This window comes from Pieris napi, chromosome 8, assembly GCF_905475465.1.
Source record: "Pieris napi chromosome 8, ilPieNapi1.2, whole genome shotgun sequence".
Taxonomy (NCBI): Eukaryota; Metazoa; Arthropoda; class Insecta; order Lepidoptera; family Pieridae; genus Pieris; species Pieris napi.
Window position 1 is genome coordinate 300,734 of NC_062241.1, and position 27,269 is coordinate 328,002.

The 27,269-nt window shown below is 35.2% G+C and overlaps 1 protein-coding gene across 5 annotated transcripts in view; it reads right to left on the bottom strand.

Moving 5' to 3' along the window:
* Nucleotides 1-27,269, bottom strand: part of LOC125051568 (brain tumor protein) — a 260,881-nt gene that overhangs the window by 65,756 nt on the left and 167,856 nt on the right. For 4 of the 5 annotated variants that reach the window (XM_047651985.1, XM_047651984.1, XM_047651980.1 and 1 more), the window contains exons 1-2: nucleotides 19,206-19,368; nucleotides 18,998-19,079 (exon numbers count right to left, since the gene is read on the bottom strand). The gene's annotated coding sequence lies outside the window, so the exon portion shown is untranslated. Of the gene's footprint in view, nucleotides 1-18,997; nucleotides 19,080-19,205; nucleotides 19,369-27,269 lie in introns of those variants that run through there. The other variant, XM_047651982.1, reaches the window with a different exon arrangement.

The window sequence follows — 27,269 nt, forward strand, 5'->3', positions numbered from 1 at the left end:
GCTTCTCCAACGCTATGGAGCTACAGCAGCGGCTTTGAGCTACTCGAAGGACAGCTGACAGCGTCTCCACTATCAGAAGAAGGCTGTGAGAGAAGAATTTGCTGCCCCGGAGAGCTGCTACAGGCCCCCAATTGACTGGCATCCACCGGACGAAAAGGAAGCGATTTTACGAAACGCACGTGCCGAGGACATTCGACCAGTAGAGGAATGTCCTGTTCTCCGATGAAACCCGAGTGTGCCTGTATACCAACATCATTCTTAAGAGAGTCTACAGGCGACCAGGGGAGCCAGCCTGCATCGTGGAAACCGTCGGGTATGGAGGAGGATCCTGCATGTTCTAGGGCGGCATTTCTATCGACGGCAAGACAGACCTTGTGTGCGTCTCCAGAGCTGGAGATTGTCGCGGCCAGGGATCTCTGACTGCCCACCGGTATATCACCGAGGTTTTGGAGGAGCATGTGGTCCCATGTGCAGGTTTTGTCGGCGCCAACTTCGAGTTCATGCACGACTACGCCCGGTGCCACACAGCCTTGATTGTCAAGGACTACCTACGTCGAGTTGGCATCAAGGTTATGGACTGGCCAGCAAGAAGCTCCGACCTCAATCCTATCGAGCACCTCTGGGACGAGCTGAAACGGCAAGTTCGGGCCCGTAATCCAGCTCCTGCCACTCTCGATGAGCTTCGAGATGTCGTCATCGAGGAGTGGGACACCATTCCCCAGGAACACGTCGTGATGCTCATAAGGTCCATGACTGACCGCTTGCAAGCTGGTCGGAGGGCTAGAGGAGGCAACACTAGGTTTTAAGACAAGTTTTTAAGGATTGTCATTGTTTATTTTGAATTTTTGTATTATTCCTTTTATTTGTAATTTTGATCAGAATACACATTGTTTCACATTTTCCCAGAATTTTCTTTTTTTATGGGGGTGGTGGCCAATTTCCTACAGTTTTCAAATAAGGGATTTCATTAGATTTCAAATGATACTAATAATGATAGGGTACAGGAAGGATCTTCGGAGTTATAATCGCTTGACACGAATTTTAGGAAAGGTGCGATTTTTTTGACGCCAAGTGTATTATAAAGTAAGATTTTGTTGTGTTATAATGTAGTTATATATAGACATATAGTTTCGTTTAACATTTCATACAGGCTAATCACATATTTATGGTCGCATCGGGGATTTGAACGATAGACCTCATGACTGTAGTCGAAGTTAAGAAAACTACTGGACCAATATGGGCTATGGCAGTAGCAGCAAATAACGTACATAAATCGAGAACGACCCAAATATAATAAGTACCTACTCCAAACCACACGAAACTTTTAATTCAATTATAATATTAGGGATGTACTATCGTGACATATCGATAATTAATTAATATCCCATCGATGCTAACTGTCAATAAGAGAGATTATGAGACTTGCAACTTTGTTAATACCGAGCGACCTCCACATTTAGTATATAGGGAATGATAATAGCCCAACCCATGGAATGCAAAAGTGAATTAATTTGATAACTAAGCTTTTATATTGGATTACATTAAATCTTTTATAGCTCGAATAATTAGCACCTATTTCATCTTAACCATAACCAGGTGACGATTTTTTCATAGGATTATAGAAGTTCACGGTACAAGGTATGTTGTAGATTACAGACACAAGCGATTAGGGTATTATTTGGAAAGCACAATTTGGTGACCGACATTTCTAGAGCTCAATGAAAGATATTATAGCAAGTATCGAAAGTGACAACGTTTATGAATGGCATCGCATCTTTCGGCAATATTTAATTTTCAAACAATTAGCTTTCAGCCCAAACATGACCCACACGGTCCATAAGCTATAACAATAATAGGGATGTACAAACAATGGCCCTACTTATCGATACAGGTTTTGACGAATCGAGCCTTAATTTTAGCATAACAAAAGCAGAGGGTCGACAGCCATTGTTTAAGCCAGACGTTATTTAAATATTCCGACGGGCCTGACGGCAGACTGGCTCGCGATTTTTTCTCTTTTGTACGAAATCTGACGCTCGCAGTCCTTGACGTATTGAATCTCCAATGGACCGTTTTAAACTAGAGCTTGAATTTTCGAAGCTAATATTTAGTGTAAGCGATAGCGTAAATCAAGAGACACTTGATAGTAATCGTTGCTTGTTAACAGATTTCAAAGCGAACTTCTCTCGCGAAGAATATTAGTTTCACTTTGTTTTATCAAGTCGGCGAACAAGGTAATAACGATAGCCATTATCAAAACTAGATTGCTCAGTTTACTAAAAGGCAATCGTGTACGTAATTAATTCAGTATCTAACGTATTGTGTAAGCGATTTTGAAATGTACGTAGTGCAAAATCATTATCGCACGTATCAATTTTTGCTTTCGTATTTCATCGATTATCAAGCATTACAACACTATCGGACAAAGGTCGGCTATTGTTCCGGTTGTGTTCATGTTATATTTTGACGGAGATTACACTCATCACGTGTGCTCACGTGTTAAGATTTCCTCGAATGCCTTTGTTTTAAAATTGCATCGATCGTTATAATAATAAGCCGTTACTTGACGACACTGCTGATATGGATTATGTAATGCTGTAACCACTATTGTTGCATAATAGTAACGATCTATAAAGTTAACAAGTCGAGAAGTGCAGACGTCTCGATATTTGCTTATGCGAATTACTGTAATGAGTATGAAAGGTTAGTTTTGCTTTCACGATTAAAGCGCATTATACGATGTGTGAGTACGTCGGATATAGTAAAACGAACAACATACGTCATACGTTCATTGTACTTAAAACTAAATAAAGATGGAACTGCTCATGAACTGTCGTGAATCAGCAATCATCGCTTCATCCGCTCCATAACTCAAACTAATTCCAATAAAAATGACATCAGACACTTGGAAATACTACCTTATGAGCAGTTATTTTCCACGCAGTATTTTCTAAACATTTATGATATCATTGAAGTTTACAAGGGTTAGTTAGCAAGTAAATTACAAGACTAAAAAAACATTTTTATTGATATGGCAAATCAGTGTTCGAAAGGTGAACGCCCCCGTTGACAACATATTGAAACATTTAAAATTGAAATTTATGTTTTGAAGAAGGCTCCTCATAACGCGATGAAAACATTCAAGCAATATAAAGAAACACATTGCAACATGAAAGGAATGTATTCACGTAAACATCGTGGTATTTCGATCTCAGAAACTTATTACAAGTTAGTCTCGACTAAACGGAAACCGTAATAAAATATGTGGGCTTGTAAACTTCGGAGGACTCGTTCAATTTGTTTTAACAACGAAAATAGCCGGGGCCCGGTCTTTCCGTCCCGTAGTTCATTTGTGGGGTTAAGGGCGAACGAGAACGAGTGTATTTATCATCGTTTCTTTACGCGAAGTGAGCCTTGAACACGCTCCTTTATAGAAATGTACTTCGTGTATAATATGCATCATTTAATAAGTTGATATTTCGACTCACAAAAAAACGTTTCTTTCCTTCTTGTTTTTCAGTTTAAGGCACAAATTCGCCCTACGTGATCGCCAGTTATAGGTGGTTGAAAATGGTTTCAAAACTAAACAAATTGAACATCGCGTAAAACAAAATATCGTATACTAACGTGCACCTGTGCTACCAAGATTTCTGAGAATATATCAGATGCATTTTCAAACATATGCTTCCCTGAATGCATCTTCTACACGTGTTGAAGCCATTTGGGTATACAAAACATTTTTGTCGTACAAACGCAAGTTGTGATACATGACTTTACTAAAAAGAATATTAATATTGAATTTTACAAGTTCAAATTACCTAAATCAAAACAAATTTTATATGAACCCTCTTAATTTCATAATAAACCTAACTTGAATGCCCGATCGCGAAGAATTGTTCAAAAAACCTCTTAGCTCATATAATCGATTCTGAACACAATGGAAATTTAGAATTTTCGCTAAATCGTCCCTCGAGCCGACTGTTCTAAGATTTGCTTTATTTTTCTCATTGGGAAGATAAAGTCTTTTCCTTTGTTTGCTTTGGTCAAGTGTTTTTATTATTTTTTTACGTCTGCTAAGCTATCTACTATACATTTAAGAATTAGAGTAAAAGTTGAAATTTATTAATTTCATTGTTGTGTAATTAAATGAGTTTTTGGATTATGTATTTCCTATCTGATTGAAACCTAAAGGTTAATGTAATGCTGATTAATCTCGATCATTAATTCAGCCGCATGTGAGCGACACCGACAGGTGTAGCCTAGACTTTCAGAAATCTTACAAGTTCATAAAAAGGCTAATGTCCGGCCGACAGCTGTCGTTCGTCCTTACGTGTTAATTGAATCGTTTCGAAAGTCCGTAACCGCCATGGAAGGTCACTCCACAACATTTTAAAATCTTTAACTAAAATTTAATTATTGTTAGGTATGTAATGTGTAATATTAGATTTGCAACGATAAAAATATAGAAATGCAGTAGGCACAATAATTAACGAATTGTTACTCTAGTATAGTTTATTTCAAGCTGTTATAGCTGTTATTCTCTCTTTAGACAAATAATTGTACTTCTTCAAATAATACACAAATAAAAGTTGACATTCACGCAAATTCCATTTCGATTATGAACACAAATAAACCACAGTAAATAACTTATGTTTATTCAAAATATTGCGCATACAATTAGCACCATATTGACGAAACGTATGACAAACTCGACAAACATCACCCAATTCAAAAGACAATTATGTTTTCCGGGTCAATGACCGAGCTCGGCATCGCGAAACGATCTTAAAGCCACTGAGACCACTTTACTCTAACCATAGACAACATTGTTTAACCTTGATTTAGCAGATCGCACGTCTCACATAATCCATTATCAATACGAAAAGTGCATAAGCCAGCATGGCTAATTTACCAAACACGTCACAGAACAAACCACAGTACCTACTACATAGACAATCATAATAAATATTGTGTAAAGAATTCTCTGTTGTACAAGAAGTTTAGAACTTAAATATCACAAGAGAACACAAATGTAATAAGGGGTATTAATTATCGTCTGGCAACCGTAAGGTCACTTTAACACTAACCTAGACCAAGCGAAGGTCAAGTTCTGAGAAACATCAACCTAGATCCTAGCCGAGTAATGCATGCTTTGAGGCATTAAATTTTGTTATTAAATGTTTTATGTATTGATTGTGCCAGAAAAGACTTAAATTTAAATTCACGACGGCCAATTTATTTTATATAAATAAATAAAATAATAAATTTTTCGGCGTATGTATAACCGAGCCATTTAATAACAAATTCTTTAGCCATGAAAATTCAAATAAGGTTACCAGCAACTAGGGTTTTCACTGCCCTAAGCTAGGTAGGTTAAAATAGTCCCTAATGGAGCGTTGAATTTTATAGTTGCACCATTTCTTAGATACATAATAAAATTACAAAATATATATATTATGAATCAAAATATATCTTTTAGATACATATATTTTACAATAGTTAAGCTGTGGAGACATTTTCCTATCGTGAATTGGAATAATTAAATCCCTTATAAGAATGTTTTGTCTAAAGAAACTTCAACCCACGTAAGTCGTTATTTGCATATAATGCAAGTTAAAAAATAAATCTTCAATGTCGACTCTTTATTTTAAATATGTATTAATGAAGAGTACATGTAAATTACTCGAGTCTGAACGTATTAAATTGTACTTCATGTAAATTGTAATTTTAACATTAATTACTATATTGGGGGCAGTTAATTTATCTGACAGATGTTAAATTTGTGCTTTACGAATACGTTAAAGACGCCATCTTTAAACGTAAGCACATCTGCGATTTTAATAACGGTCAAGTATAATATTTATTCAATCGGATGTGTGCGTAAATATTAAATTATATAGACTCAACGGTCATAGTTTGGGCGCTGCAACTCATTTATGGGTCACGGCCTTGTGGCCAAATCTGTATATCTGCGTTTATTTGATGAATGCTCAGGCTTTTGTGCCTGGAAAACGTCGAATATTGGTTCTTAGACATGCCGATAGCTAAACGTTGTGTTTCGTTACAGTACGAACAATGTTGAGGGTATACAATAAAGATCCATTGTTGCACATGCGGGGTTCTGACGCATGACATCAGGGTTAAGAATCGCATGCTTAACCACTCGGCTAACCGTGCTTTTATATATACATATATAGCTAGGAGATCGTTTAGAAGACGCCGTAGATCTCTTCAAGGGTTTATTTTTAAACAAATCAACAAGGAATTTGTTTACACTAAAAAGCTGCAAATTACCACACAAAATACGGTCACTAATTACTTCAATTCCGCGCACTTCAAACAGTACCTACTATCACTTGTCTTCACTATTTGCACTTTATATCTTCGATGTTAATCTCTTGGAATCGCACCCGAAATTCGATTCGATTGGATGCATTTCGGCTCGCTTATTCCCCGGGAATAATTTTGAACAATATTCGAGAACTTTCTAGGAGGACTGGTACTGAGTAGTTGGCATGTCGTCCTTATCGCACAATTCTAGAACGTACACAGTCTTTACCTCTTTCGCACATCGCTCCGTCTTTGTCGTACGGCGTTCTAGAATGTTCTCTTTGACTTCGAGAAGGTTCCGATCTTTCCTCTCTTTCGCGTATCATTCCGTCCTTGTCTCACACCTAGACAGTTTACTCTAGAATATTCCTTACAAAACGGGTTTTCTGAACCCCACTCGACTATAGGTACTTGTTCTGAGACTGTCTGGAAAAATGTTTTAGCCTCCTAAAAACTAGAGTAACGTTATGCAAATAACAATTACCTAATATGTGATTGACCCTCTCCTGAAACGGTCAAAAATTACTGTAACTGGTGGAAGAATCAAGAAACCTTCCAGTCAACCCGTCTTCGTGACAGTATAATACTCTTCTTGTATTACACAAGGAAAGTCACCCTTATATTTGCAAGGAAAGTTGCATACTATGTTATATTTATAATAACTCAAACTAGTGAATAATTACATAGTCTATTCAAGATTACACCTACTTGATGGCTTAACTTGAAACATCGTAATTAAACACTATAGATATCTCTATACATATTAATTTTAAGTAAATTCACACGTCCTTAGGTTTGGAGCACACTCGTTATACGAAAGTACCTTGAGATGGTTCGGTATTAAATATGCCTCGTTCTCCTTATTAAAATGTAACAACTACGCCTTTATATAAAATAAAGGGAATACGAGAAGTTCCTACGTATAGGCATAAAAGTAAATATATTACAAATTTAAAAATATGAATTTCTTGTTTACGGTTAAAGGCCAAAGAAATAACTGACATTTCTTGATTATAGCCTATCGAGTGTGTTAAGACATACTTTAGGCATATCCCTACCGTGTGACCAACAAATCAGGTTGTGCCCGGTGTATAGGGCATCGAGCCCGGGTTTACCCGGACCGAAAAAACCCGGGTTTTCCCGGTTCTGAGGATTACAAAAAAACCCGGGTTTAATTTTTAAAACTCGGGTTTTTCGGGTTTTTTTTTAATACTTTTGTTTTTGTTATTTATTAAGTTTAAGCCACTTTGAATGCAATAATAAGTAAATGGAATAAATAGACGCTTTGATAAATTATTATTGTACGTAAAAAGTAGCGTCGTTGCTACGTTCCTACCAATAAAACAAGCCTTGCAAGTTAAATTCGCGTTCCGCGCGTCCATCTCAAGACATGAATGAAGTGAAGTGTGGAGCAGTGGAGAGGGGAGGGTGTAGAGAAGCTCGTCGCTTTAAATGATTTAAAAACAGATATTGCATTTACTGATGATGACTGGAGAAATAAAGATGAGATTCAATAAATATTGGATGGCGAGGCGCTTTGTCGACGCGATGCAACATTAATTATAGCTGATGTTTCCCTAACATTTGCATTGAAGAAAATGGATGAAATGAAGACACCACTAAGTAACAAAATGGCAACTGCATTGAGCAAACGATGCGCAAAAAAAATACTAACTCAAGCAGCAACACTACAGTACTTGGCAAATCCGGGTAAATATTTTGAGAACAATATGTGATATGAAAAATGAAGATAAAACTGTTTTTTATCGGCCTACAGGTGATGAAATGCTAAACGAAATTGATAATCTGATTAAACGCACAACCAAAAAACAAAATATACCTCTTAAAAATTTGCCAGCGCCAGACCAAGGCCTGCGAGAAATTGACATTCAGTTGTCTACTTTGATAAATGAAGAGGAACTGAACATACAGTTAAGTCAAGCTGTTGCTACTGATGATACTGCTCCTAAAACTGGATCAGCTTGTCCATCAGACGATTTGCTTACTACTGTGAGGGTAGAAATAGCACTCTTCGAGAATGGCGGTACGCGACAGCGAGAGCGTTCCTCTCTTTTTTAAGTGGTCAGATGGTCAGAGGGTATATCTTAACTATGTTGTTTATATAATGAGTAAAATGCATAACTACTTTTTACTTAATATTCTGAAGAAAAAATAAATATTTATCACTTTTTTAAACATTAAAACTGTTTTTGTAATTTGTAAAGTACTGTTTTATTTATTTAAATTCTTCCTCGTCCTTTATATTTTGTATTCATTGTAGGAAATCGATATATAAACGCAGATTAGTGCATTTAAAAAAAAATCAATAAAAAGATCGAAATGCTCGAAAAAACCGGTCTACCCGGGTTTTGATTACTCTTAGACCCGAAAACCCGGGTTTTCAAAATTGAACCGAGTTTCGATGCCCTACCGGTGTACCAGAGCACAATTCCCTTACCGCAGAGCTGAAATGTGGTATCGGGGGATTGATTTATTTAACATATCTACGAAATATTTGCATTCTAATCGAAATTCCCATTTAATATTAGCTACGTTTATCATTCATACATTCATACTAACATTGATATGAACACAATAATTAACAAAATGACAAGAACCGCCAATTCTATAAATTTATTTATAATTATTATTTATACGTAGAGTATATTTATTTATGTATTCACATTTATTTTACTGAAGGAATAAGTGATCAACAAATACATCGTTAGTAGTAGAAAAAAACGAGAAAAGATATTTTTATCTAGTATCCGAAGCTCGGACCAACCAGTCAGTGAATCTGCTCAATCATCCTACCCATAAAACCTGATCCATCCAGCAACAATGACTCACCCTTTTCATATGTTTTATGTTGCCCCAGGTATCGAGGAATTTGAATAAAAAATAAGCAGGTATAAGACAACCCGAAGTCGCGCCTCTGAGGAACGATTCAACAAACCTTCTTGTATATCGGAATAAATTGACAGTGCCTTCAAAGAAACCCTGTGAAAATATATTTTAGCTTATCTACCTACATTTGTTGTTTATTGTACAAATTGAATTTGAGATAACTAAATATTTCAATACTTTATTCGGTAAACGAAACTTCCTAGAACAGATATTTACGAGAATTTATCACATTATTTATAAACTTTTATTTTTTGGTTTTGATGTCTGTCTTTCTTTGACAAGTACGAAATAGTCTCTTCATATATTCAGATGTTATCAGCTAAAAGTCATTCCCTAGAAAGGATAATAATGTCGCATATGTCTTGATTGACGCAGTACCTACAGTCTTTTGTTTACTGAAATAAATATGCAAATGGCTTGCTAATGACAGCACATTGTAATTTCAAGCATGGCCGAATTATCACGGTTTCCGAGGGTCAACGGCTTACCCGACTGCGTAAAATGTTTCAGAGTATTGACCTGTTGAGGAATATCTGAATTTGATTTCACAACTTTAATTAAGACTGGTTATGTAGCAGGGGTCAATAATACGGATCTCATGATATAAAACTGCATTCCGAATACAATCTTGTCCTGCCAAATTTGTGTGAGAGTACCTACCCAATTATAAGTCTAGGTCCATTACCATTGAAAAAAGTGTTCTGATATCCTAATAGTTGGTCAAGTCTTAATCATGAAGCGCAAATTCCATCTTTATCTCATTGCATATGCTTTGTGTTTATGTGCGAAATAGGGACAAATGTAAGTTGACCCCCCGGAAGGAATTAGTATGTCAAAGATAATAGAAGCTTAAACAACCAAAGAAATGAAACACTGTCATAAAGATAAATTTAACGTAACCTTGGGTTCTCAGCTATTCTGTGTACAGTGGGAACACACAAAGATCGATGGACAGAGAGAATGAGTGCGTATGGAGTCGACGCATACGTGACGCCTCCCGTATTGGCCCTCTACCGTGCCTTAGACATCGAGATAGTCTCATGAATTAATGTCACTCACTCACTCACGCTTCTACGAAGACGTGTAATGTTTAAATCAAAACCGCCTTATGTCCGACGCAATCGGACCCCATCGCTCACAATACACGAAAGTCGCATAAAAATATTTAATAACGCCTCTTTACACCCGTGATAAAACATTGGCATCCTAAATTGAGACATTTTATTATTAGAAATACGATTTTGACAGTCGTAAACGAGCGCCGATCCAGTTATTATATCGAGTTTACGAGTAGAAATACGCGGCACAGAATATAAAGAGGAAAATATATTTCTGTATTACGACTAGAATAAAGATTGTAAAATTGTTCGCATTACAAGACCGCAATGAACAACGAACTAATGTGCGCTCTTCCGCTTTCCGTGTTGAAATAAAGCCAATGTCATTGCCGCTCTCCTAGCAAAGTTGTCGCTTGGTACTTTTTTAAATGCCTTAGAGCACGGTGGGCGCGTCGTGTGACTCCAACGTCGCCGTAGAAGGCTCAGCTTATACTGGCCGGCATGTGGCTCTGAGTCACGTTTTTTCATCTGTGACGCAGTTTTTCCTGTCGCCCGCTGCGTATGACCGTGACATTTGGTGTCTGACCGATTGTACGGCCTTCGCCGGCGGTCATCAACTCCGCGCGTGAGTCGGTACATCACTTTATGCCGAGTTTTCTCTGGCCGCGCTAGATCTGGCGTCTCGCTTGCTCTTATGCAAACGAGCGAGGAGATAAAGAGCACTCGTTACTATTACAAGTTTTTCGTGCTCAGCTAGACGGGTAAATACATTGTACCCACCTATTGTGATGTTAATATTTGAACAGAGTCGGTTCTGCGATTTAAATAACGAACGACGCGAGTTCAAGTGAGTACATAATGTAGTCGCGGAAAAATGTATATCTCAACAATCGGCAGTATTACTTCTGTGAGCAGCGCGTTAACCCACAAGGAAATCACGTAATCTCAACTTTATATTCACCAATTACTTTATTGCTCAACACTGACATCCTGTTTTTAATAGTTTCGAGTTTGGATCCAACAAAATACAGTGGTTTCCGTTCCGACATAAATCACCGAAGCTTTCTCGTTTCGTATCAATCAAAGGCTTACATTTCGAGGTTTCTTAATGGCTTGTCTAAACACGACCACACATCTCGGGCGAAGCCATTAGAAGTGTGAACTTCTGATGTAAAGTTTGAAGTTAGAACATTATGGCCGCTGCAAGTGCATCGGATAGAGCTTATGTTCTAATAAAGGTTTAAGTTAACCGGGCAAAGGCAGCTTTTACACCGTTGCTGCCCTTTAAGCTAGGTTAAGACAACGATAAAGTTCGCAATTTCATTCTCTTCGATAAATTAATAAGCCGCAACCTTTAGATTTGAAATCAAGCAAAAGCGTCAATAAGGCCGTGGCAGGAGACATTTCACAAGTGTCGCGGGCTAGTAGAACTGTCAACGAGGAAGTAGGTCTGTATCACCAAGGTTAGTAGTGAAGGTAGTTCGCATAGTTAAGAAATACCTCTCATTGCTATGCGCCGTTTGATCGAGCACACTAGCATTGTTACGTCGTTATCTTATGTTGTAATTTAACATACTTTTAGCCGATTACGCTATAGCTTATAAAGGGTAATTTTCACAGAAATTTCGAATTTTCGTATTAACCTGGAGGATTAAACCATTTTTAATTGATATATTTAGCAAAATAATCAAGCGAATTCCGACAATTTGCGTCCGAACTTAGTCGTTCCATAGTTTAGATATTCCATAGCTTAAACGTAAGCAAGCATACGGAATCCAAACACTGGAAGCTAAACAGTTATTTGTAAGTAGTTGTAACATATTTTTACTAATGGTATTGAGGTCGCCAATGCTGAGGTCGACCTTGCGTGTTCACAATAGATATTATTTTTATTTAATTACTTCGCATATCGTATATTTCAAACGTGCCCTAAAATAATTGATATAAAACATTAAATTAAGGTCAAAGAAGGCGTGTACGATTTCTCATATAAAACGGCTTTAAACAGTAAACCTATATTTATGCCACCTCCCGCTTAATAATGTTTATACGCGCAATGTTTTCTGATTATCCCGACTCTTGCCAAGCAAAAAAATTATTCTTGGCAACATTCACATACACGCGCTCGTGGAAAAATAAAAACAGACGCCCATCTAAGTGCCATATGAATTTTAAATAGAAACATGTTAATGGCGGATTATATTGTAAACATCGCATTGTATTTGTTCAACGGCATGAATATTTTGAACAACTAACTACGTTCGACGGTTTAACATCAAACGAAATAGTTAATACACATATTACAATAACAAATCCTAGAATTTGTGGCAATCTCACAGAAAATATTCAGTCAAAACAGCGGTTAAGTTCATAACGTTAGACAAAGCATTGAAACAGTATAGTCAACGGTCCAAGCTACTCTGGCCTAATGTTTCTCAAGTCATCAGCCGTATCTTTGTTCGAAGGTAGATTCAGGCGTTACTGATTTAGTGCTTGAGTCATTGAACGAAGTTAGTCACAGAATGCTTTGTGTTGTCGCTTTCGATCGTAGTTGATTCATTATTGCGATTTACAAACTTGTTAACTACGGTTCTGGTCAACTACGACAAATTACCAATTTCTTGCATTTCTTGCGTACCAACAACACACTGGTTGCATTCAAAAAAAAGTACGTGCGTACGAAGTACACATGTCAGAAGTGAAACTTCTTTGTAAATTTATTATTGAGTAATTAAGCTTCCCAAATACCATAATTGAATTTTGACAGTCTTTCTATATTAATTAATGATACTAAGGCTAATTAAAACCGGAACTAAAATTAGTTGTTGTTATATAGAAATACTACCCTAAATATGGTAACAATTACCAAATAATATAACAAATTATTTTTTTCAATTATTATCATACTTGCTAACTTATGTCCACATTTTCTAAAATAGCCAACTGGGTCTTAGCAAAAAAGGTCTTGATTCTGTGCCCTTATAAAAATACAAAACCAAGGAAAAAATGGTGTTAATTAGTTACTTAATAAAATAATAATGATATTGATATGTATTAAAAACACCATCGGTGTTCAAGTGTGAATAATTGCACCACAATAATAAACTACACATCATCTATATTAAAGAAAAAAAAATCGACAAAAACGCTGCACATTTTCGTGAAGTTCCGTAAAATTTTTACCCTTATGCGCCTAAAGAAGTTTCACTTCAAAAAGATATAGACCATATGGCCAAACGGAAGTATTATCTATCTTGCATTTTATTCCAAGTACAGCAAAATCTTGAATTTATTAATGACCGTTTCGTAAAATAAAGACAGACAAGCGGGTCACCCCAACGCACCATAATTGAATGATTGGCAGTAATTACCTCAGACCCTTCGCTGAATGTCTGAGGATGTGGTTTAGCCGCAACTCATGGGAAATGGTTATAGGAACTCCGCATGATGGCTAATTACTATGGCTTACGTAATGTCATACTTTACGCCATTTTGTGTCAAGCATTACCGGTGTTCAACGTATTACATAAGGCAATATGGTTTAAAATTTTAGGTAAAGATTCAAGTCCACTCTTAATCTAATATATAAAATTCTCGTGTCACAATGTTCGTTCCCATACTCCTCCGAAACGGATCGAGCGATTCTTATGAAATTTTATATTCATATTCAGTAAAATAAAAATAAAAAAAAATGTTTGTTGTTTAATTTTTTATGATACAGCATACAAAAATACATACAACCCCTAATTTTTACCCTTCTACGATCAACCCCTATTTTTTATTTATTAATTAAAATATTATATATATATATAGAGAAAAATTCACAGAAAAACCTAAAAAAAATTCATTCCAGAAAACCGAACAGTCTCTGGGTTAGCATAGCAAAACGTTCCTTGTTGATATGTACTAAAACGGTAGGCTAAGTAAAATCCCATTAAGGTGAAACAAAGTTCCCCGGGGCAGCTAGTAAAATCTATAACTATTAAATCGCCGTCAAAACATGATATGTAATTATAAAATATACATATTACCAAAACTACTTTAAAACAGTACATCTTACAAATGCCCTAGAAAAGAACCTATTACCTTTTTAGTTAATTCTAAGATAAGCAGAATTTTAAAAATAACGAAGTAAATCCATTAGAGTGTACATTCTTGACAGCTAAAAAGATAAAATATGAAAATAAACGCATTAAAATCTCGTACCGAAAATGTCACAATGAATCATTGTGGAAGGTCAGTAACACCGATCTGGCAGCCGGCCGAGAGCGATCCGGAGTCGAACTCCCGTCCCCTGCCACGGTCAATCAAAATGCCACTTAACCTTTTAACCTTAAGAGTCCAATTTACAATGGCATTAGAGGCTACGCATCATTTGATAAGTCACAGAGCGTTATCACAAAAATGCGCTCGTGATTGTGCAGTAGCATAGTAGTAAAAAAATTCTTTAAACGATTTAAGTACTAACATGGTACTTACTCTTAGAAAAAACATTGTACTAAAAGATAGACGCAATAAACAATTAATTTTATCCTATCTGACTCTTTGAACCGACCGGGTTTTATTGCATTTTCAAGATGCGGACTTGAAAGGTCTGCTTTTTAAACAATATTTTAGCTAATAAAATATATAACAGGACTTACTAGTTTGGAATCGTATTCCATTAAAAATACTTGATAGGTTTGGAAAACCGCGAGCCGAGCTTTTTGTTTGTGGAGTTTCTTTTGATCGGGAATTCTATGGCAGTGAATGTATCGGATATTTTCAACAGACCAGTTTTTTGTAAAATCCAACGCAATCGTATTTCGATGTACCTTTTGAATGGTTAAAAACAGTATCCTAAAAAGAAAATTCTGGAGCACTTCCATTCGGTGAGATCCGAAGGCTCGAAATTCTAATTCTTAACGATTTTACGGATTTTTCCTTTCAAAAACTCTCGCGTAATTCTATTCATATCCATACATATCTTACTGAAATTAAAAGATATTACAATCATAATTCAATGAGAAACGATTTAATTTTTCTGTTTGTTTTAAATAGATGAAACCCATAATCTTTAATAGATTTTAATTTTTGTATGCGTTTAGAAGGCGACTATAACAGCGACGAAACATAAATGAAATACATATTTATTGTGACTACTACTAACACGTCGTTTGTTTTATCAAGCTATTATGGTTCTCATTCAGTCGTTATATATAAGTAAATACGAGAGAAATACATATATATATATATATATATGTATGTAACAAAAGACATGAAAGTGACGTAATGGACAAAATTAGGCAAATTGCATTGAAATAAAAAGGATTTGATGTATTATTTTGTATTATAATGAAAAATTACTGCTTCTACTATTAGATTTAGGTTATATTTTATAGTAATAACCACATAGTTTTAAAATTATAGCTACTTGAATATAGTGACGTAACGGACCATTTTATGCGTACTGTTTTACTAACACTTAATTATTGTGCGATATCTTGATTTAATTTACTAAAAAACTTAACAGTACATTTATCAATATTTATTTTATCAAATGAACGTAAATTGAAATCAAAATATGAATAAAGATTTTTCGTTAGTCCATTATGCCACAAAGCAAAAAATCTAACTATGCCCATATGGGCAATATTTGATCCTGAAATTGGTTATTACATATTGGTATATACATTATCAATTTCAGGATCAAATATTTTTAAATTTAGCTTACTAAACAATTTGATGTTCTCGCAGAGGTACTGAGGAAGTATTAAAACAAAGTCTATTCATAAAAGTATAGTTTTCAAATACGGTGAAGGAACTCAATGAATCTTAGACATCGCCTCTATTTATGACACTAACTGCATCTGTATATTTTTACTACTTTAAAGCAAACAAAACCTAAAAATAACGATTCCATGAATACATCAATTCCATACAAGAGCAAGCGGGATGGAAATAAACATCGTGATCTTCCAAAAATATTTCTCGTCCCTTTCCCTCTCAACCGGAGAAAGTGAAACAAGAATAGATTTCCGTGAATAGTTTTGTGTTGAATACCGAAGTACCTGGCGTAAAATTGAAGCAACTACTCACTAACCAACAATTATTTATTGATACGCGGTTGGTTATACCGTGTTTTAGCTGTCCAACGCCAGACCAATTTTGATATTTGTCATTGTCATAAGCAAGAAATTTCTTGAGATAGCTGTAGGCGTTTGTGAGTAAGAATTTGGATGATATTTTACGGTAACTTAAAATTATTTAAAGGTTAATTCGCGTTTGACACGATTGTAGGATACGTATGAAACAAAAACTCTTTTCAACTAAGTGCTATTATAGCGTAACGCGTGGGAAACATAAAAATTACATATTCCGATTTCCTTTTGTGTTAAAAGGCGTGGCCGTTTTTTATAAATTGTTGAACCAAGACGGTTTCCTTTATAGATTAGTAAGAGTTAATTATAAACATTAAAACTAAAAAACCGTGCCCTTCAAAAGTAAATATAAAAATTCATCTGGTCGTTTTGTACACATGATAAACATGATGAAAAAAAAAAACAATTTTTGAAGTGAAACTTCTTTATCGGGGTTGGAAAAGAATTTAGTGTAACATTTTTTCGTTACGCGTCACATTTTTCCGTTACGCGCCATCTTTTGAAGTGAAACTTCTTTATCGACGTATGGGAGAAATTTTGTGGCAGGTTACGCGCCATGTTGCTTTTTGAAGTCAAACTTCTTTATCGGCGTTGGAAAAAAATTTACACACATTTGTCACATTTTTCGGTTACGCGCCAATTTTTTCTTGTCCCTACCACGGTTGATCCGAAGAGATTCGAAGCCATTAGTAACAAAAATATATAATAACGATAACAATGATAGTAATACTAATAATTCTATTACAATTAATGAAATTCTGTAATAATCTTAGTACTACATAGTAGTACAGTAATAAGTTAAAATGAAATAATTGTATTTGTATTCATGTCTATGATAATAAAAGCCTTTTGTTAAACTTTATCTAATTTAACTTTATTTAACCAATTTCTGTAAAGTAGCATATAGTAGATCATTTTTCGAAAAATAAGGTCATAAAGAAGTTTCACTTCTTACGTGTGTACACCTAGTACACGCACACATTTTTATTTGTATATAAAAAATGTACACAAATGAACTACTGTTTTTAGATTAGAGTAAACAGTCAAGATTATTTAACAAAATGGATATCACTGCTATATTGAATTTAGTCCAATTCCTTTGTTTTTATTAGTTCAATCTTCACCTACACATAACCCTGGGCTGAACCCAGAAAGTATTAATATTCTGTTGACTTTATGCTCAATAATATGAAAGGAAATCAACTTATAACTGTTAACAGTAAGATTGAGTAATTATTGCATTGAATTAGATTAATACCATTGTTATCACTTCAGTAATTTCAACAAGATGTAATTATTAATCATTGCAAAATTATACATAAGTTGTGTTTTTATTAGAATACATTAACAGCATTCTGTCATAAACGAATATTTTACTTTATTAAGTTAAGTAAACAAATAGTAATAGATTCAAAGTATAAAGTATAATATATTTATATTGAAAATCTGGTTTTGTTTTATAAGTTTCATTGTAAATGATTACTTTATACAGAACAAATAACTTTGATTCATTACAAATTTAATAATCCATTCAGTGAATCTGAATGAATTTATGGATAATTGTTGAAATTTTAAACTTTTGTTGAACTTAGGTTTTTAATTTTCTCAATGATACAAGATCAGTCATCAAAATCAGGTGATGTTTTGCTTTTGGTTTCCAACAAAATATTTCCTTTGTTGAACTGAACACTAAATAGCCAAACAATTTCAAATGAAAGACTGGGTACATTTAAGTTCAAATGCTTTAAAGTTTGGTACATATTAACTATAGTGGTCAAAATATTAAAACTATTCTTAGTTAAAAGTTTTAGATCTGTATAAGATTATTCTTAACATCCTAGATTGCAATAGAAAATATTTAATGCAGCACCTCAATTTGTATAGTTAAACAACTCAGCAATTTGTGATTATCTTGCACAATGCAATTCGATTTGTTAATTTTCGTCTGTCAAAGCAAAATTATTCATGTCATTGTCTGTAGGTATAGAAATTGCAAGCGTGGCTACGCTTACGTGAGCGGCCGCAGGCTGTTTCATAATAATTCGTAACATATAAGACCTACTTTTGAGCCCGAGATTAGAATGACAAGCGCAACAGGTAATCTTTTTTCTTAAAATCCAAGCAGAATAAAGAACAAGGACTCTCAATGTCATAAGTCAACGTGCTAACAGGAAAATTAAAATGATTTTTGAAGAAATATGTAAAATTACGTATAGTTTCTAAACTGAATTCTATTAGCATTTATGCAATACTTAAACTTGACATTTATAGACAATCCAAAGATAATCCAATCAATCTTAGTTGCACGCTTCTAAATTTATAATCGCCATCCATAAACCGGCTTACGTAAGTCTACAAGTAATAATACGGCAAGTTTTGCGAAAAACATTACCTATAATAAATCTAAATGGAGGTCACTGACCTAAAATGGAAAAATACGCACATTTATTCACATCGTTATAACATATAAATATGACAAAATCTCGACAAAAAATGAAATATCAAATATTAGTCATCTGTTTAAACGTGGCGACCGTTAAGACATTTCAAAAAAATACATACCTGTTTCTCGATTGTTACAAGTTCACCTTTTCATAAACTATGCCTTTGTTTCACTAACGGCTCCCGAAACCGTTCAGTTTATCTGGAAATAGAAACGTATTTTATTAATGCGGCGTCTTAAGCACAAACTACGTTTTTGGACCTACGCAACGAATCCAATGGTTGTAATGTAAATTGTAAACGCCTTGTCCACAAAAGAGATACGCACCAATATAAAATACACCTTTACAGCAGTTTTTGTTCACAATGCACTGTAGAATAGCCGGTCGTTCCGGAGTAACTAGTTTTATCACTCCGATTGTATCGCACTAAACAAATACGAGACGGCCAGCAACAGCGACGTTCGGCACGAGACTGAGCGACACTAGCGCCCCTTGGGCCTCAGCCGTGAGCCGCCCCACGTCTTGTTAGTGTGCGCGGCTTGTATATGTGGGGGTGCGCCCTGCGCCCCGACAACCGTTTATTTATTTTCGTATACAGAATGAATACTCCAGAGAGTGCATTCGTCGGGTCGAATTAAAAACTTGAAAGAGGTTTAGGTAGGGAAATATTCAGCGGACGTGTATCACAAGGATGCGAGCCGAGCGCCTCTTTATAAACGGCCGTGAACTGGCAGCGTCAACCGCGGTCATTGCCACGGGCACTGGTATAAAAATACGTCACAGAATCTTACGTTCCATCAATTTCAAGTTACATGTTATACCTAGTTTAAGCCTATGATAACATCATAATGACTGCTTTTGTTATCACGACTCAGAAATAAAGCTATTCCGAATTCAGTGTAAGCTGCTTGGCCTGCAACTGGGGAGATTGTTGCGTGATGCAAATACGGCAAAAACATACTAACAACAAATGTATTTTTATATACCACCTTTTAATCTGTCAGATAACAAATTGGTTAGAGGACGTGACATTTATTCTAACTACATGACGTTGCGATTCGCCGTAAACTATTATTTTTTGAAATATGCAACTAAAATGTTTTATTTATTGCCAATATATCAAGGACGGCAAGTTTTTAATGTTTTTTTTTTATTTCAAAGTGGATAATGTCTTTTTATTGAAAGGAATCGCACGAAATTTAGAATTTCAACAATCTCTGCTAGGTACAGACTATAATGTGTTGGTTATGTCAACAACTACAGACTATAGCTCTGTTAGATCTTTCTTATAACAAAATAGACTAAACCGTTTCCGTCTATGACAGTTTTCACAGCTCTATTGAAAATAATAATGTCTTGTAATTAGTTATCTATAATATAAATGTTAAACAAAAAAGCAAACTTTATGTTTAGTCGAGTAATTTAATTCAGAATTATTTAAGTAGGTATATTAAATCGAACACCAGACATCGTTGTAAAGTAAATAATAATTTGAAATATTATTTTAGTATGTCAATCAGCGCTGCTAATTAGGAGTCGAGAACGAAAATTACTATAAATAAACGACTTATAGGTACCTGATATATTTCACCGCGCCGTTTTGAGCCGATGATTTAAGAGCAAGTTTATCAACAAGTATTTTGCTCATTTAAAAGATATATTGATTTTTAGAGGAAAAAACATATCGTAATTAGCTGTGCACGAAGAGTAAAATTGTTTTGTTATAAAAAATATATGTAAGTATGTCTTTAACCTATGTGGGAATAGAAAGGACCTAATGTTTGGTTTCATGGTTCAACATTTGGAATGAAAAAATTCAGGCTGAAATTGTCACCTCCAAAGCAACGGGATAAGCCAGCAATCAATATTTAGTTCCAACCGTCTTAAAAGAGGATTACACCGAATGCCTAAACCTTATCTCGCCGATAATAATAAGAGTTTTCTCAATCCTGGCGGACTGAAGCGATATCTCTGACTTTTATATATCTAAATTGTTGATACCTACTAGGTTTCTTGAGAGATTTTAGGTTTTCAGTTTAGATAAACAATGTTCTTATTAATCCTAAAACTACCAAGCCAGTGATGTTGTCAACTTCTTAGTAGGTACCCTTTTTTTTATGTATTCAGAGCGATAAACATTACAAAAAAGAAAAGAATATACCAAATGTTTAAACTCCATTTACGGATAATAATTCAAATTTCATACATTACTTTCATACAAAATAAAGAGTTATCATACTAATGACTCGGTACATTAGAATGTAAACCACTGTACCATCACCATCTCAATTGTCCAACTCACAGTCATTCTAGGCAGAGTTCGGATGCCTCGCTATTTACCTAGAAAGTTTTTTGAAGTCCAGTAACCACTATCAATAGTGGCAGATGTAGTTATGTCCATCTGTTTAACTGATAATTATTTTTATAAGTAAGGCCCTTTGTGCCATAATCATTGGATGAACCTAAGAATTGAGAATTACTTTAAACTAAGTCTAAAAAACTTTATCCACTAAGCAGTATAACTGCTTAGTGGATAAAGTCGTGAAAAATTAATGAAAACAGAATTCTCAGTAAGGTGAAACACAATAAAGTGTCTGCCCCGACACTGGAGTTGACAGGACTTCGTTTTACGTATTACAAAGGGTACATTTATCATAAACACACTCTTATTTAAAGCACTTACTTCCCGTTAAAGAAGCTTTTATGTTCCCGAACGTTAAAATCAAATTGTCTCCGCTACCCTTTCGTAGAATCCCGAATTTTCCTAACGCGTTGATGACTACCTCTACGAACGCCTAGCAACGAATCCTTTGTCCTGGCTACGAACAAAAAACGACTTTAATTGAATACAATAGGGTGAGTTCTTCCGTGAACGAGACACAAAAAGGTGTAGTGGTACTTATGAGGAAATGGGCCTTATGGCGTGGCAATAAGGGTGGTTGAAAGGCCTGGATAGGGGTTAATCCAGACGGCTAGACGGCCAGACTGGGGGATTTTGAACTTGCCTATACATGTAGGAAGTGCAGCGCAGGGTGACAGATGAACGATGCAATTTAAATCAGTCTGCAGCCGAAATTGTTTTAAGCAGTTTGTTTTCAAAGAGTTTGTTTATTTTAATTAATTATTATCTTCGTGTTTGTTTTCTGCAATATTCGTATGTGGAGTCGAAATCTATTGGGTTTATTTCAAGATATAGATGACATTGGGACTTTATTTATATTTCTTAATAGCTGTAGGTACATTTAGTAAATCAAAATCAAATTCAATATTTTGATTTCAGTATGGTTTAATTGTTTAAAGTAAAACAAATAATTAACCACAGGAAAGCATCCGTTTGTATTTATAATAACACTGTGGATTACGTCATAGGAAACGGAGCCAACACGAAAATTTAATCTTTACATGCTAATGAACGAAAAAGATTCCAAACATTAGATAGGTAATTCTGTAATTATCTTTTGCTATGGCACAGCATTCTGTTTTTGGTCCCAAAAACTTATAATTAATTTTATATATTTCACTTAAAAAATAATTTGATAAGCGACGATTTGATGACATATAATTTTAAATGAATTCTTAAAAAAGTGTAATAGGTTACGCCATAACATGTGTTTATTTATTCCATCCTTACATACTAATAAAATATTTATGTATGGGGTTAGAACCGTATCACCATCAATAACATTAGTTGGTCAGTCTTCTGTGACAGACAGATGCCATAAATTTATGGATCTAAAAACACGCCGATCAACATCACGATGTTTTTTCTTCTTATATATGAGTATAATGCACAGTCGAAGTTAGAACACACGACCTCCGGCTTGAGAAACACGCGCCTAGCCATAAGGCTATCAGAAGAAATATAAGGTACTACTGTTATTCTAGACTGATTCTTTATGTTCAATTCCACTTATAAGTCTTATAAAATCTAATCAAATAACTATTTAAGACAATTATAATATCCATAAACGAATTATAGCAAACTCCTTAGGAAATATTTTCAGGTGGCTGTACTTGTAAAGGTCCGTCCTTCAAACATCTCCCTAAATCTACAGGTCAACCACCAAGGGAGCATAAATCTTAGAGAACTCAAGGGCCATAAATACACCTACCACGGAATAAAGATTTACTACTGATCTATTTTGTTTTTTGTTAAAAGGTATATATATATATAATGTGTTGTTTAACAAAATATATGAGACAATTGAATTGTATTTTTTTTAATCTAAGTAAATAAAAACGCGCTAAGCGCAAAACTCAAAGACGGGTGGACCAATTTAATTAAATATTTTTGAAGTTATACTTCTTTTGGCGCGTTAGGGAAAAATTATGAGAGTAAATTTTTACGATGCACGCGCACACCGTCACAAAAAACCGACACCCTGAAGTTAGCTATAGTCAACATTTTAGTTTTTTGAAGTTATATTTCTTTTGGCGCGTTAGGGAAAAATTATGAGAGTAAATTTTTACGATGCACGCGCACACCGTCACAAAAAACCGACACCCTGAAGTTAGCTATAGTCAACATTTTAGTTTTTTGAAGTTATATTTCTTTTGACGCATGAGGGAAAACTGATGAAAGTAAATTCTATTCTACTGTTAGTGTCGTTTTTTCTACAAACGTAGAATAAAGGATGATTCACGCTACACCGTGTCTCGACCGGGCTGTGCCCCGGCCGGGGCACGGTCTAACATTAATGATATACTTTTGTATGAAGAAATTCATGCCTGACCGTTGCTCGGCCGTGCCCTTACCGTGCCCCGGCCGGGGCACGGCGTTGTAATGTCGGTGGGTATTGTTTCCCGGCTCCGGCACGGTCCGGCCCCGGCACGTCGTAACATGAACGTAGGCGCCCGGGCACCCGCAGAGCAGTCAACGTCAAATCTTAGTGAGGTTACATTTTTTTTTGTTTTTTTTTTGACAAAAACAGATATAGTCGTCCAAACACGTACGTGCGTACACCCAAACAGCCCGGTATAACATGAACCACTGTCCCGGCCGGCGCACGGTGGACGTGTCCCGGCCGAGGCCCGGCCCGGTCGCGACACGGTGTACCGTGAATCATCCTTTAGGCGAAAGATAAAATTTTTGAAAAGATTTTTATCTTGTTACGCCAAAGAAGTATAACTTCTAACGCATGTACATAAGTACACACACATGTTGTTTTAACTCCTTGAACTCTAAGAAAGGTTACATGGAGAGGACTTGAAAAAAAATATATAAATTTATTTTTATTTAGTACTTATTTCGGAAAAGCGAATAGTCTGTGGTAGCATAGCAAAATGTTCCATACGAGTGTGTTGGTATGTACGAGAACAGGTAGGTTAAGTAAAACATATTAAGGCGAAACGAAGTTTGAGGGGGCAGCTGATTAAGTTTAAATGCCATCTCACCATCATCATATTTGGGTGAAGAATTTATGTAACTCTCAACACCCGTATGAACAAGGTCATATTATTGATGATACCTAAATTATAATGATAAACCGGTAGTCAAAATCTGTATCTACAGTGCAATGTATAACTTTTATGTTCTAAGAATAGACTACAAGAGTGTAAATGTTGACTATACAGCTCAAAGGATCGGTGAGTCAGGAGAAAAACAAAAAAGCATTCTACGCGTTCATATCGAGCAGACATCGAACCTGTGACCTTGCATACCGATCCCGTATTAACATTATCTGGACTACAGTATTGTAGTGTAAGAGCTCATTTCACTTGTCATATCTTTCGGTCATCTTTCTTAGAAGCGTTTTTAGGTATTTATTCGTCTCAAGATAGTGTTATTTATTTACAATGTAAGCATCATACAAACCAAATTTATCTGACTTATATAAATGTATATGTTTAGATTTCATCTTACATAATATACAAAATATGAAAAGAGATAATCTTTTCATGTCTGTAATTCCATAAATAGATATGGTATTTAAAATAATATAAAAAGCGGTTATAATCAGTAATGTCTATTATTTTCTGCAGAACGTAGTTGGTTTAGCGTATCTTGGCTTAATCATAATATAATTTTTCCATTTGTATTAAATTCCATATTCTTAGTTCTAAGTACGCCATGAATCATCGAATGTATTCGTTAACGAACTAATTTGTTACCGACGCCCAAATTACGGTGTCACCGAATAAAATATGTTAAATACGTAAGACAAATGATAGATCATTCTTTAAAGTCATTTTTTAAAAGGTTTCTGAGCCATTACGTTGGAATAGTTATCGGCTGATGACTTGGCTACTAGCAGCTTACATCTTAGGTTTACGATACTTTCAAGTTTATTTCTTATATATGAGAAACTAAGATTTTGCTTTAAGCCATTTTTATTATATTCTTAGAATTAACCACTATTCTACGCGGCTTAAACCATAGGATGTCGTTATAGAAGGAGCTGTACAGAATTATTTTTTATTAAAAGATGGATTTTAATATTGCGTTTTATATGCTTTCTAAATCTTAGAATTTTATTAAAAAATAATGGGAATATATTCAACTGGATTGAAAATAATCGAATGTTTCGACTTTTCACTGGCACTTTGTAACACTGCTTAATTATTTGTCAGACTGTATTTTAATGATAAATATTTTTATAGACACCTCATACACCTCATTTTAGTAAAACCTAACGACTTCCACAAACAATTCCACATGTAAATAAAATAATATGAAGACTTGTGAAATGTGCAATATCCTCTGAATAAAACTTGGTTAATACCGAAAGCTGCAATTTGCAAACACATTTCCATTTCAAATGAGGGCAAATAATTGGACGAGCGACGTCGCGTGATGAAATGGGGTTCCGTTGCGTTGAGGTTTGATACTTTGTTTGGAATTGGCTTTGCTTTTATTAATTCCACTTAGAGAAGGAAATACTCATTGTATGCTCACAGTTTAAGAGCGACAACTTTAAGCAAAAAATTTGAGGACCGTACTCCCAAATTTCGTCGTTTCACTCATAATGTATTAAGCAATTAAAGAAAAGAAAGAAAATCACTGACTCAGCAATAGTCAAATTGAGACATAACACTGATGTTCTGAAGTCAAATTTTATTATTTATTATATGTAATTACGTAAGCACTATAGGGGGAGGGGTGTTTTTTGATTTTTTTATTAATGGTGATTTGCAGTTAATCTGCTTACGTAATACTTGAGTCCACTCTGGTTTTAGTAAGGTTGGGTGGGTTGTAAATAAATAAAAATGTGTCAAATACATATAAATATTAGGTGCATACGAGGGTGGATCCAAAAGTTCTAAGCCAGACCAAGAACGTGAAAGAGTAGTTCGTGTAAATAATTTTTAATTTTTCGACATAAGCTCCATCTAGCTCAACACACTTCACATATCCTTCACTAACTATTCTTTCAATACTCCTCTTAGAAACCCCAGTCGCATCTGATGTCAAATTAAATATAAAATTTTTTCATGAAACTGTTTTTATTAAGATGCTTAAAATAATTAAAAACATTGTGCACCATTTCACGAGATTGCCCTGAAAAAAGATCAACATGTATAAAATAATAATATGACGGCGCATTCCTAGCGCCATGTTAAGAAATACTACTATTGGAACGAGAATAATACAAATATTGGAACGAGATTTGACAGTTGTCAAGTCTGGCGGAGCGTCGTATCGATGGTCAGCGCGGCCATGTTGAATCGTTGGGAGTTTTTCGAACGTCAACGGCGAGCGCACCACGTCTGCGACGAATCGCTTTTGTTCTAAATAATCTGGTGTCTTTTTGTTACAAAACTAATTGAAAGTGCTTGTTTAAGAGATTTCCTAATGAATAGTAAATAGATTTTGAGTTTGGTGACCAACATTAAAATTATTAAGACATGGCTGATTCTAATAATGAAGGGCATCCGCCCATATCAGAAGTGGGATCCCATGCGCTACTGACCGTGCAAAAACAACCACCTGACTAAAATAGCGCCTTGAAGTTGTTAAGTAATATGGAAATTTTACTTACTCGGATGTTAGCGACAACGCAACCACCGGTGGCAACTGCTAACGCCCAGTATATTTCAGTGAAATTCGTAGAGTTTAATCCGGTAGACGCAGACGCGGATATAGAAGGTTGGTCTTAATTACAGAGCTTAAAGTACTGACTAAACATTTAGAGGGCGTAGATTTCTCTAGCAGTGTACTGAAAGGGCGCGCAGCTTTCTTGAGCAAGTTAAATTTGTATGAGCTGACAGGGGAGAATGTAAAACAAAGTTTAATGGCTAGATTTTGTAAACCAAAATTATTTCAAGACTTCTTTGATGAAATATTGCGTTTTCAAATTGGAACAAAAGAAACTGCAGCAGAGTGGCCTGCGTTTATGGAATATGATCGAAACTATACCTAAAACCCGAATGTCAAGATTTTATAACTGGAT